Here is a 14904-nt window from a genome sequence, read left to right on the forward strand (position 1 = left end):
TAGTTTTCAGATGCTTACAGAGTTTACTTTCTGCCAGGTCCTCCTGGCTTTTCCTGCAGATCTGCACAGCATCCAAGTCAACCGGGGCTGTGTAGATAGCTTGGACTCTCCTGAGTCTTCCCTGCACATGTGCATAGCCTCCCAGTTAGCCTGGGACCTGTGGAGTGCCCAGACAGCCCTTCTTTGGCTCTCTCACATCTAGGTTCTCCCTGCCAAATTTCTGACTAGTCCAATGGTCTATTGCTTAGCCCAAGTGGGACCACAATTCAGGGTAGTAGAACCATGGGCTTTCAGGACTTTTTTCCCACTGAATTTGCTACTTCTACTCACAAAAGTTGGATATGAGTTTTCTGCCCTCAGCATCAAATTAAGTCTTCCCCCTCTAGCAGTGAAATGGTTGTTTTTTATGGCCAGATCTTCCCTGGTAGCACTGCTACACTGGTCCAGCTGGAATAAGGTGAGGGAGGAAACTGAAGATTTCGGTGCAACCTCAGCAGGACTGTCACAGACTCCCACAGTTCTTAATTTTAGCAGTTTTCATGATGAATGTTTTCTCTATTATTTATTTCATATATATATATATATACATATACATATATATATATATTTATTTATTTATTTTTGCCTCTGGCCATTTTCCAGAGCATTGAAATTATTGTTTTGGATCTTTTTCCTTCTCAATTTTAGAATTATTTTTTGATGGCTAGGATTTGATAATCTTTTCATTCTACTATTTCCATATCCAATATCATCATTTTTGAAAGATTTTTTTGGGTATTGTATTTTGTTTTTACAGTTGTTTTTCCTCCTGTATTTTAAATATGTGTCTCCACTATCTTCTGGCTTGCATAGTTTTTGATGAGAAGTCTGCTGTTACCCTTAGGTTTGTTCCTGTATGAGATATGCCTCTTTTGGATATGCCTCTTTTCTGTGTCTACCTCCAAGATTTTTTTTTTTTTTTGCTGTTGCTTTTTAGTAGTTTGTATATGATGTATCGAGGTGTGTTTTACCTTAGCTGGTATTCTCTGAGTTCCTTCAATTTGTGCTTTGGTGTCTGCCATTAATTTGAGGGAATTCTTAGCCACTATCTTTTCAGTGATTTTTCTACCCTCTGCTCTCTTCCCCTTCTGTAAAAATTACAAGTATGTCAGACTATTTGAAATTGTCCCACTACTCTTGGATCCTCTATTTTTATTTTTATTTTTTTAATCTTTGTGGTGCAATTTGGGTAACTTCTATTGGTGATAGTTTGAGTTAAACTGATTCTATCCTCAGCTGTGTTGAGACTGCTAATGAGGTTGTTGATGGCATTCTGAATACCATATTGTTTATTTCTAGCATTTACATTTGATTCTTTCTTATAGTTTCCATCTCTCTGTTGAAATTCCTCGTTTATTCACGTATATTTTCTACCTTTTATATTAGAGACTTTAACACATTAATTATATTATTTAAATTCCTTGACAGTTCCAACATCTGGATAATACCTGATTCTGTTTCTCTTGATTGCTTTGTGTATTTGACAGAGGACTCTCTCCTCTCCTGATTCTTTGTCACCTGACTCTGTTAGAAAGCTGATCATTTTGAGTAGGACAGTAGAGACTAAGGTAAATATTATTTATGCCCAGAAATGTCATGACTTTTATTTTCTTAGTATTTCAATGTGTTGGTGTTCAGTATATCTAGTCAGGATTTGAACTGAGTGTGATTTTTGTTGTTTTTAGGGTTATCACCAGTGTGTCACAGGCTTAAAAATCCTCTAATCTTAACTTGTGCTTAGAGTGGTGGCTGTTTAGTGGAGAAGTTACCTCAAAGTCTGCTCATGTCTCAGATTTAAATCTTTTCTTTGCAACTTCACCTCAGGGAGGGTCTCTCTCCATGCTCTTCCTCCTCTTCCACTGGTACATGGATGTCACTTGTTATTCACGGTTTGGTAACATGATGGTAAGGTGGGTGAGTATTCTCAGGATTAAGCAGGAGCTGTGTCTCTGGGTCTCAAGGAGAGGGCCATCTCCATGATCCTCCCCCTCTTTCTTAATTAGAGTACATCTACATTATTGGGCCAGAGTGTTTTCTTGTACCTAGCACAGAGTTAGAGGCTATTTTTATCTTCTCTTCTCCCAGATGCAGTAACTCTTAACCTGTGGCCAGGTGCAACAGGGTTTGCTGCCCTTCCACCAAAGATTAAGGCTTTTGTTCCTCAGAGGAGACAGATATGGGATACTCAGGTGGGGTTTTGTGCTTTTCTGCAGTGGCTTCTGTTCCACACCACAAAAGCTGCATCACAGGAAAGCTTTCTTTGGATGGGGTTTCTTAACAGCAGCTCTACTGACATGTTTTTGTTAGGAGGCTAGTATATGTATTGCAGGATGTTTAGCAACATTCCTGGATTATAACCATTAGATCCCCCCAGCTATGATGGTCGAAAATGTCTCCAGAATTGACAGATGTCTCTTGGGAGACAAAATTTCTCACCCCAGTCTTTTTTCTGAGCACTCAGGAGATCTATGGAGAAGAGCCTGTGAGTGAGTGTGAAGTCCTCTTATGTTTTTTTTATTTTTTAATTTTTTTATTTCAGCTTATTATGGGGATACAAAAGCTCAGGTTATATATATTGCCCATGTCCCGCCATCCCCCTGAGTCAGAGCCTCAAGCGTGTCCATTTCCCAGACAGTGCGCCTGGTACTCACCATGTAGTCATACCTCCATCCCCTTCCCCCACCCCCCACCTCCCCAAGTCAGCACCTTCAAGCATGACCATTCCCCAGACGGTGCGCAACGCACTCATGATGTAGGCATACACCCATCCCCTCCCCCCACCCCCTGCCTCAGTCTGATATCCAGTTGGTATCATTCCCCAATGTGCATTTAGGTGATGATCAGGGAAATCAATTTTCTGGTGAGTATATGTGATGCTTCTTTTTCCATTCTTGGGATACTTCACTTAGTATAATGGGTTCCAACTCTCTCCAGGAGAACCAAAGAGATGTCATATCACCATTATTTCTTATATCTGGGTAATACTCCATGGTATACATATACCACAATTTACTAATCCATTTGTGAATTGATGGGCATTTGGGTTGTCTCCACATCTTTGCAATTGTGAATTGTGCTGCTATAAACATTTGGGTGCAGGTGTCTTTTTTATAGAATGACTTTTGTTCATCTGGGTAGATGCCCAATAATGGGATTGCCGGATCGAATGGTAGGTCTACTTGAATCTGTTTAAGGTATCTCCATATTGTTTTCCATAGGGGTTGCACTAGTTTACAGTCCCACCAGCAGTATATGAGTGTTCCTGTCTCTCCACATCCATGCCAACATGTATTGTTTAGGGACTTTTTGATAAAGGCCATTCTCACTGGGGTTAAGTAGTATCTCATTGTGGTTTTGATTTGCATTTCCCTGATGATTAGAGATGTTGAACATTTTTTCATAGGTTTGTTAGCCATCTTATATCTTCTTTTGAAAAATTTCTATTCATGTCCTTTGCCCACTTTTTGATAGGGTTGTTCAATTTTTTTCTTACTGATTTTTGTGAGTTCTAAATATATTCTTGTTATCAGTCCTTTGTCTGATGTGTAGTATGCGAAAAATTTTTCCCATTCTGTAGGTTGGGTGCTTACTCTCATGACTGTTTCTTTGGCCGTGCAGAACCGTTTTAATTCGATCAGGTCCCATTTATTTATTTTTGTTGTTGCTGTGATTGCCTTAGGGGTCTTCTTCATAAATTCTTTCCCTAGGCCAATGTCTCTAAGAGTCTTTCCTACATTTTCTTCTAGGATTCTAATAGTTTCCCACCTTATGTTTAAGTCTCTTATCCACTGTGATTTGATTTTTGTGAGAGGTGAAAGCTGTGGGTCCTGTTTTAGTCTTCCACATGTGGCTATCCAGTTTTCCCAGCACCATTTGTTAAATAAGAAATCTTTTCCCCAGAGTATGTTTTTGTCTGCTTTGTCAAAGATTAGATGGCTATATGAGGATGGTTTTATATTTGGATTTTCTGTTCTGTTCCACTGGTCTGTGTCCCTGCACTTATGCCAATACCAAGCAGTTTTAATAATCACAGCTTTTCCATCAGAAACATGAAAGGAGAAATCATGACCGATGCCACAGAGATACATGACATGATCTATGAATTTTACAAAAATCTTTATGCACACAAATTGGAAAATGAGGAGGAAATGGACAAATTTTTAGAAACACACAGCCTTCCCAGACTCAACCAGGAAGAAATAGAATTCCTGAATAGACCAATATCAAGATCTGAAATCGAAACAGTAATAAAAAACCTTCCCAAAAAGAAAAGCCCTGGACCAGATGGGTTCACACCTGAATTTTACCATACCTACACAGAAGAACTGGTGCCCATCCTACATAAACTATTCTCCAATATTGAGAAGGATGGAATTCTTTCCAACACATTTTACCAAGCCAACATAATTTTAATACCAAAACCAGGAAAGGATGCAACAAAAAAAGAAAAGTACAGACCAATATCCCTTATGAATATAGATGCAAAAATTCTCAATAAAATCCTAGCAAATCGAATCCAAGTGCTTATCAAAAAAATAATCCATCACGACCAAGTGGGCTTCATCCCAGAGATGCAGGGATGGTTTAACCTACGCAAATCTATAAAGGTAATTCACCACATAAATAGAAGCAAAAATAAAGATCATATGATCCTCTCAATAGATGCAGAAAAAGCGTTTGACAAAATTCAACACCCTTTTATGATAAGAACGCTTAACAAAATAGGCATAGACGGGGCCTATCTAAAAATGATACAAACCATATATGACAAACCCACAGCCAACATCATACTGAATGGGGAAAAATTGAAAGCATTCCCACTTCGAACTGGAACCAGACAAGGCTGCCCACTGTCCCCATTACTTTTGAACATAGTATTGGAAGTCCTTGCAAGAGCTATCAGGCAAGAGAGCAGAATAAAGGGAGTCCAAATAGGGAAAGAAGAGATCAAACTCTCACTCTTTGCTGATGATGTGATATTATATCTAGAAAACCCCAAGGAGTCAACCAAGAGACTCCTGGAATTGATCAATGAATTCAGTAAAGTCTTGGGATACAAAATCAATACACACAAATCAGAAGCATTCATATATGCCAATAACAGTCAAACGGAGAACCAAATTAAAGACTCAATACCCTTCAAAATAGCAACAAAGAAAATAAAATACCTAGGAATATATTTAACTAAAGAGGTAAAGGACCTCTATAGGGAGAACTATGAAATACTGAGGAAGGAAATCGCAGAATATTTAAATAGGTGGAAAACCATACCATGCTCGTGGATCGGAAGAATCAACATTGTTAAAATGTCTATACTGCCCAAAGTTATCTACAGATTCAGTGCAATCCCTATTAAATTACCGACATCATTTTTCACAGGTATAGAAAGAATAATTTTACACTTTGTATGGAACCAGAGAAGAGTCCGTTTAGCAAAAGCAATTTTAAGCAACAAAAACAAAACGGGAGGTATTAATTTGAATTCCTCTTATGTTGAAGAGCCCACAAGTTCTATACTTTCACCTAGGGCACATTCAGACTTTAGAAATTTGTTAACAATTTTTGCCTGAATTCTTCTTACTGGTTCATAAGGGGTCTCATGTCTGCTCCAGTAGACAAGTGCTTGTGTCTTGTCACTCCTGGGAGGCACTTAACTTTCTCTAGACTTGTAGTTAATTGGTTACCACATGACCTCAGTTCTTTGATGAGTTTAATAGCAGTTGTGCATCTGCAGACTATTTAGGAAATTTTTTGATGTACAATTGGAAATGATGCTCTTTCCAGCTTTGTATACTCTAAGTCCAACATGCATAATTTTAAAATTTTCTCAACTATCCTGCAGAGCAACTGGAGACTCTTAGAGGTTAGACAATTTCTCTGTGTGCAGGAGATTTGGCCCAGTACCTTTCTAATTATATACACCAGTTAATTCCACATTGCTATTCTGACTATGTAGAGCAATGTTGGGTTAGGTTTAACTAGCGACTTTCCAAAGTAGGCTTTATGTTCATCTTTTTACTTATTCCTCCATGTAAATATAGATTGTAGTGCAGAAAACTACTGGACAGGATGAGAGAGAATGGTAGAGCAGTTTGCTATCATGGGTACTAGGCCTCCTTTCATCTCTCTTTCTCAGAAGCTGAGATATCACTTATCTCCATTATCTCCAGTGAGAATGGCCTTTATCAAAAAGTCCCAAAACAATAAATGTTGGCATCAATGTGGAGAAATAAGAACACTCATACACTGCTGGTGGGACTGCAAACTAGTACAACCTCTGTGGAAAGTGATATGGAGATACCTCAAAGAGATACAAGTAGACCTACCATTTGATCCAGCAATCCCATTACTGGGCATCTACCCAAAAGAACAAAAGACATTCTATAAAAAAGACATTGGCACTCGAATATTTATAGCAGCACAATTCACAATTGCAAAGATGTGGAAACAACCCAAGTGCCCATCAATACATGAGTGGATTAATAAAATGTGGTATATGTATACCATGGAGTTCTACTCAGCCACAAAAATCAACAGAGACCTAGCACCTCTTGTATTATCCTGGATAGAGCTGGAACCCATTCTACTAAGTAAAGTAGCACAAGAATGGAAAAACAAGCACCACATGTACTCACCATCAAATTGGTATTAACTGATCAACACTTATGTGCACATATAGTAGTAACATTCATTGGGTTTTGGGCAGATGGGAGGGGGTGGAGGGGATGGATGGGTATATATACACCTAATGAGTGTGGTACACACCGTCTGGGGGATGGACATGCTGGAATCTCTGACTTGGGTGGGACAAGGGCAATGCACGTAACCTAAACATTTGTACCCCTGTAATATGCTGAAATAAAGAAAATAAAAAAAAAATAAACAAATTCGGATGTAGGCAAGAAATACAAATGAGTCAAATGTGCTGGGTCTATGTTTTCTCTCATTTTCTTTGAAACTTGTGGCTCTACTTTTGATAGTGGAAGAGATGCAGAGAAATCTTCCTTTATAAGAAAAATAACAGTGCAAACAAAATGGTATGTGGGGACTCTCTCTGCCTAAGGAGTGGTAGGATGTATTTGTCTTACACACACACGTTTTAATGGGGGCATACATTATGATGGTTTCTGGACACTCCCTGTTGTCTTAAAACTACCTATTAATGTTACCTGTCTGCCCGAGATCATTTCATTCAACATTAAATACTTATCAAGCACCCGTTGCTTTCCAGGCTCTGTTCTAGATTCCAAGGAAGTAACAATGATGAAAACAATCCCTGCCCGTAAGGAATTTACATTTTAGTTTGTGGTCTGCACTAGGGAGGGTGGGGACTGTGGGCCTGGAAAGCACTCCGCCTCCACTCGCCTCCAGCCAATTGCTTCCAACCACGGATACCGACCCTATGTTATCAAAGTTTTTAATTTTCTAAGAGGAGCCAGAAATTGGATTTTTATTTTAATTTGCAATTTTCTTATTTTTAAATATTGGCTCAACATTTTTTCAAATCACTGTGAAACTCAAACAAAACATGTCTGCAGACAGAATCTGGCTTGCGACCTCTGTCTAACATCATCTTTGCCCTTGCTGGTCTGCTTGAGAAGAGAAATGCGATGGAATGACAGCTGTAGCCATGTTAATTCCCTTCTCTGGAAGCAATGAACCAGTTGTCAGAGATTTGGCAATTCCAAGGCTTCGTTTGCAATACAAGGTCAACAATTTCAGTGAAAGCCATTTCATTTAAAACAAACAAACAAAAAAGTAAATCAGTGGTGCTTATTAACCTGGACTCAACAGAATGTGTCCAACAGGTTACTTGCAAGCAGGTTATGCTGCAATTATGAATATGCTTGCAAGTTGGATATTAGCTTTTAAAATATGATCCCTATTGTAGGACACTTGCATTTCCACAAACATGCTACATTGTGGTCCAAACTTGTAGCCACAGTGAGAATTTTGTAATGGTATCCATTAGTTTATTTATTAAATTCAGTGTTCCCAATAAAGCCCAAACTAAGATTTCTTTGTAAATTTATAGTGCTTATAACTTCTTTTCTTTTCTTTTTTTCTCCCCAAAAGGAAGCTACTTGGGACTTTCTTGATAATGCAGGTCTTATAGATAGTTTAGCAAATGTATCAGTTTTCTGATACACTTCGTATTTTGCCAGTTACTCAAGTGATAGGTTTTGTTAAGAGGACGTGGTAGCTGCTCATTAATCACTAACTTATTGAAATTATTATTTACTGACAAATTCTACTCATCATCCTATGAACTTATACTTATTTTCATCCCCATTCTTTGCTCCTATGTTTCTTCCATTTACCTTTTCCAGCTTGAATCCTAATCTGTTCACTCCTCAAATTTCACTCGGCTGCCCATGCACACATTGCCCATGCAAAGGGCCTGGGGTCCTTTGCTCTGATCTAGCTCCTCTGGCCCCTGGAGCCCAGTCTCACACCTCTTTTCTCCATCCACACGACTTGCCAGAGCTCTTAACAGCTGACGGGCTATTTTTGATCTTTTAACAATTCTTTTTTATTTTCTTATTTTAAGCTCCGAGGAATTGCACTTGAGACATACTTTCATGTATCAATATTTCAATCAGAGCCAACACATTGTCCAAATCTGTTGATCCTATAAAGCCAGGTCATGTGTTCACTAAATTTTCCTCTGGCTCAAGGTGGGTGATTTGTTCTTCATTGTCCATGTTCTGCTGGTTGTCGCCCAGTTATAAGGGATCTGACTACAACCCCGAAATTCCAGCTCATACAAACTTCAGAAACTGAGATTCTTTATTGTAAAGAATGCCTCATCTAAGCTTTCAGAGATTCCCAAGCAGGGAGTCACCCTGGGCCACTCCCTTTGTTTATGAGACAGAGGAATGGATAGTTTTATGCCTCGTCTGTTGATAGCTGATTTTTACATGATGCATTACTCACTTCTATCAAGCTGCTCTCTACAGTCAACCACATATTTTGTGTGAGATGATGAGAGATTTTAATCTCATTTCACAATTGTACTGAGTCTTACTGTATTAATACAGCATCTGAATATTTGTGCAGAAAAATGTTTAAAATGCAGCCTTCTGTGAACGAAATGAAATGATCTGGCTTATTTGAGAGTTTCCTGAACATCCCATTGATATTAACAGAGACAATGTGTTTTTTGGGTGGTACACTTTGGGTAATATGTCTGAAAAATAAATTTATCATGACAGTAATATGAGCAACTTCACAATTTGCAAACATTTTAAGAGACAAATATTAACTATTAGATGAAAACCAAATTCAAGGATATAAAAGAAAACAGATTTCTATTCCATATATGTTCCCAGACATGAATTACTCTTCAGTCACTGTGTCATGGAAGAAACAAACATGTCAAACTTTAATTTCTGCTATTTGTCTAAAACTTTTTTGTTTTGTTGATGATTTTTCTCTTTTGAATAATTTTACATGTATTTCCCTTATTTTAGGAAGTAATTCAACATAATCTTTGAATCTTTTATATTACTCTTACATAAAAAAAGTTTTACAATTAGCATTAGAAGGACTACAAATTTTCATTTATTCCAATATTTATAGCTATTTAAAAGCTCATATACATTTTGTGAAGTGGCTTTTCAAAACTATAAGTGATAGCTCTTAATAAAAAAAAGTGTTACATGTATCATTCGTATGTGATATGCTTTGTTTTACTGCCAAATACAGATAACCATTTCAAAAGTGCAAATTCCAAGTTTAAAAGACTCCTTTGGTGAATGTTTATGGTAATTTAATAAATGCTGAGACCATCATTCATTTTTAAAATTTTCCATTTATTATAATTATCTGGCCCTAGACTGGATTCTGGTGTAGTATTTCTGTCAATTGAAATAATATCAAATGGAATAGCTTACAGATTGAACTGGATAATTTATTGCATGACTCTAAGGAATTTTAAGAGTGTTAAAAACGCATTTTCTTTCATTAAAATTTTTATATTTCATGTCTTTGCTGGAGGATGTTCCCAGGGTTTTATCTACTTGGCCTCTAAATATACATCGTTATCATTGACTTTATCAGATATTATCTATTTATGACAGTTGCAAAGCAGAGTCATAATTTTTTAAAAGATAAACATGATGCAGCTACTTAAGGCATGCAGCAGCAAGTTGTCATCCTAACTTCAATGCAGTCTGAATTTGTCAGCTTTGGGGCATAAAATAGGAAATTCAGGCTCTCTAAATCAAGTCTGAGTTTTTCCTAGAGGTTGCCTTTGTAAAACATTTTACGAATATTTACTGACCCTTAGATTACTGGCAGTCTGGCTAAGTAAACAAGAATAACAACAATAGAAGGAAGACCCCAAGTTGTGCCCTGTTGACTTCATACTTAGACTTTTCAGGACCATTAAGTAGCATCATAGCTCTCCAACCCCAAATTGCTTAATATATCTCATGATTGGGTCAATTTACTCTGGTTTTCAAATATTATTTTTCTGTTTTAGAGGAACTTGATTTAAATCTGTGCATTGCCAAGGGCAAGGAGCTGAGAACATGGACAGAGAGGTAAGATGGATGTAACAGAAGCCCCCTCTTTGATTTTTTTCTTTTAAAAGCAGCCTTTTAAGCTTTATTTTTCATACTGTTATCCACGGATGGAAAGTATAGAAGTGAGTAGAAATATAGACTCCTTTGTAGCACTCAGGAGCAAAGAGGATGATTAACGAGGGTAGCAGACAACGTGGCAGCAAAAGAGAGTCTATAGACCTGAAACAAAAGTGCCTTCAGGATTTTCGGGGATTCCCATGATCTATAGTAGGACCTCATGGTGCCTGTCCACTGTTTCTATTTTTGATTAGATTTATAAACACAGCACCACATATTTTCATGTGGCTTATTGCCCAGGGGCAGAATCAGATTGGCTGCTCTGAAACTGTGAGGATTGTGAGTTTTGGGCAAGGGCTGGAGTGAAATAAGTAGTGTAATTGTTTTTGTGGAGTGACCGTGGGACCTCCTCTGTTCTGAATTACACATGGCTCAACCCTTTGACCTGACCAGCCTCGGCAGTGGCTGGCAGAACTCCTAAAGCTGTGCTGAAAGGGTCATCGCTGAACAAGCTGGAATGTTATCTGTCAGGCAAGATGTGGGCCAACAACTATATTCAACTATATTAATTACTAGTGAGACACATTTGTAGCTACCCTGACTTCATTCAACCCATCATCAAAGCAAGTTGTTATTTCAACAGGAAGTGCCAGTGCAGGGCATTTTTAGAATCCTTTGGTGAATAGGCTTAAAAAAATTTTTTTTTTAGTTTACTAAATTTTGAGTCATCTTAGGGAATATTTTGCCTAATTATTTAAATGTTATTATGATTTTTTTTTAACACGTAAGGTTAGGGAAATATCATAATCCATGATTAAAGTTCTTTCATCTTAATGAGCTTAACTTAATTCTTTCAAAATAGATGGTAACCCACTGATATAATTCCTCAAAGGAATCAAAGCTAAGGGGAATGCAGAGAACTGGAAAAGGTTGGAGAGAATCGTAGGTGCTGACATTTTTGCCATTGTGAATTCATTCTGTGATTCACACGGTGAATAACGTTGGATAAACATGTTTATATCTATCTAGGCATAATTTTGAAGTCACACACTTGAATTTTTAGTTTGGAGTCAGAAAACTAAAATTTCAAAGGCAATATAAGCAGAGAGCTCAGGTTTACTTTCAGGCACTGGACATTATTTCCAAAGCTAGTCCTGTTTCTGAAACAGGTCTGAAAAATTTGTTTGTTTGTTTGTTTATCTTCTTTCATTGCCACTTCTACAAAGTAAAGGTCTCTATAGGTATTTTATGCTTTTAGCAATTTGGAAATAATTTAGCATTTAAGTATTTGTTTCTTTCTCATCTGAGGCAACTCAGGCTGCATATTAATTCAATTCTTAGTTACATGACATTTAAAAATTTCTTTAAAGAATATACAACTTTATGGGCTTTTAAATTGTATTGTCTTACTCCAGGGATTCTAAAACATGAAAATAGGGAGGTCTCTATCAGATCATTCCCCCCCAAATAAAAGTAAAACAGTAAAATACACTATAAGCCCCCCTAACAAAACTGCATCTAGCCTTAACCTAGTCTTACTCCCATTAGCAGTGAAGGGTTTCCTCACCGCGGATTCTAACATGGAATGCTCAGAGCAGACAGGTGCAAACTGCAAGCTGTTTCACTTTGGCTGTTATCCCTTAAATTGACAAAGTAAAAGACTGGGAGAACCAAACAGGTTCCAGCTCAAGCTGCATAAATGAAAGTCTTAACAGGGACACACCAGCTGGCTAGGAGAATTCAATGTAGTGAATACTCCACATTACCTTTGTGCCACTTGCCAAGGAAAAGGGCTTCAATGACACCCCTTTCCTTTTATTATTGAGAAGATGTTCCTGCAAAATTGTGTTTTGCTTTATTGTAAAGGTGACACTATGGCCGAAGTGGATGGGAACAGAAGCCAACATACCTGTAAGGTTGCCATCACTACACTCCTCTGAGCGATTCAGGCATGATTAGCTTCCTGGAGTTGGACCACATTGACAGTATTTCTATCCACGTCTTTTTTTGGCTGATCCAAGCAAAGCCCCAGAGCAGCGAAAGAACAAAAAAAAAAAAAAACAACGATACCGCCACCCCCACCTCCCCAACAAGATGAATCTGCTGAGCTAGTCTGCCGAGAAAAAACAGTTGTTCATATTAGGAGCAGCTCATTTCATTTCATGGAAGAGACGTGCCCCGCCAGTATGTGTAGGAATCTAAGGCATGCGTTTCGGAAAAGGGACTCTAACTCTGTCGTTCCAAAGTTGCATCCCTTTGTGACTTCCTAGTGTGCACTGGAACTGTTGTCTGCAAAAAGAACCTTTAACTTGAGCTTTCAGGCAGCTGACTAGGTCTGACTGTGTGATCTGCCCGTGCAGATAAGGGTCGGAAGACAACTCAAGCCGGCCTTATTTACAGCCGGACAGGAGAAAACATCGAGACACAAATGAGGGCTGACGGTTTCATGAAGCACAATTGGTTGATCCCAGATGCAATGTGACTGCCCTGCACTGAGCGATGATCCGTACAGTATGCAGGATTCACTGTCTTGCTGGTCTGTGCCCACCAGCCTCGCAAGAGCGCGCCCCGCGCCCCTCAGCCGTGGCTTTGAGTGAACCGGAGCTGAACTGCAGCCCTGTGGGAGCGATGCCTTCTGACAACAATCACATTCTTTTAAAAACTCCGTAGGTTTTGGTTGTCACCGGTTATAAAGGAGTTTGTTGTTGTTCATGTTCTTTACCCTATTGTAGATTTCCATTCAAGTAGAGAGTGTCGGCATCAAAAGATATTTGCTGCTTTTTAATGAAAAGGGAAATATCATTGGAAACACTGTCAGTTCTCAAAAATTTCAGGCTTTCAGTTTCGTTATTTTCCTGTTCAAATCACAAAGTATTGTTTTCTTCCACACCATAGAATATATTTAATAGGATCACCTTACCAAAATAAAAAAAGAGCTGATTTATCACTATTGAAACACACATATAAAAGACGTGTTACCTGTTTAGTTATGCAAGACAAATAAATTCTAGAGATCTTCTGTACAACATTGTGCTTATACTTAAACATGAGTTAAGAGGGTTGATCTCATGCTATCTGTTCTTACCACAATGAAAAAAATCTTTAAAGAATGTCTTACTAGAAACTGCTCACTTTGATTTGATTTAGAGAGTTACTTTGCATTACAACAAGTAAATAGGAACATTAAGGGAAAAAGCCATATTAGATTTAGTTAAGATTTCTAGATATTGTGCTTATCTTCAAAACTGAGCACATTATCAATGAGACGCAGGAAGATGCTGGTGACTAAATTTTGTTTCTTTAATTTTTGGCATGCAATTAGGAATTTAATAAGTTAATGTGAACTTATTAAAATGATAATATTTACATAAGTAGACTAATGTAACAACTGGTAATGAATGAATTGATGTAAAATATGAGTGAAGGATTATTTTGTATGAGCCAAAGAGACAAAATCTCATCAGGAAAGAGAGAATCTAAATTGAGAAGGGGGTGAAGGAAAATGCAATTCACACCGCTTAAAGGTGCCCATGTGTAAAGGAGAGAAAACAGCTAGGAAATTGACAAAAGAGAGAAGTCAGAAATCACTCCTAATTTCCTCCTGAACATATGTTAGTAGTAAAGAGGTCACAGAATACAAACCATCACTTGGTGATCCTCTCAAAGAATTCATCTCTGCTGTGTACAACCAGACAGTGCTTTTTTTTTTTTTAATATGTGAACTTGTGAAAATATCTTTGAGACCTTCAAACATTAGAGAGCAAGTACATAATTTCATTTGAAGTCCTTAGTAAGGAAATGAGGTCTATTAATAGGCCACATCCATCTATTTAAAAGCATGTTTAACTCGATCTGAAAGGAGTGAAGTGCCAAAATTACTGAACCATGTCAAGAAAACTAGTATCTGCTGTTACCTCAGATGAAGGCTGCAGAAAAAAACAATCACCCTCCAAGCTCTTTCTTAATGAAACGTAAGAACATTTAGTGCAGCTATGAACTACTGTTTTTAAAAGTTTACCAAGTTTTTAATGAATTATAGTATAACCTTTTTATATTAAAATTGAGAATGCAAATTAGTGTATTTATTTTCTATTGCCATTGATATGCACATATTATAGCGTATATTTTAATGCATTTATAGCATACATTTTAATAATATGTATCTAAGCAATTTTTCGAGTTTGTATCAGATTGTGAGACAATCTCCTAGATGTTACTTATATCTTTTAAATAGAGCAATTATACAGAATACACCATTTTATTTTATGGATGTAAAACC

The sequence above is a fragment of the Lemur catta genome, chromosome 5 (assembly GCF_020740605.2).
Source record: "Lemur catta isolate mLemCat1 chromosome 5, mLemCat1.pri, whole genome shotgun sequence".
Lineage (NCBI taxonomy): Eukaryota > Metazoa > Chordata > Mammalia > Primates > Lemuridae > Lemur > Lemur catta.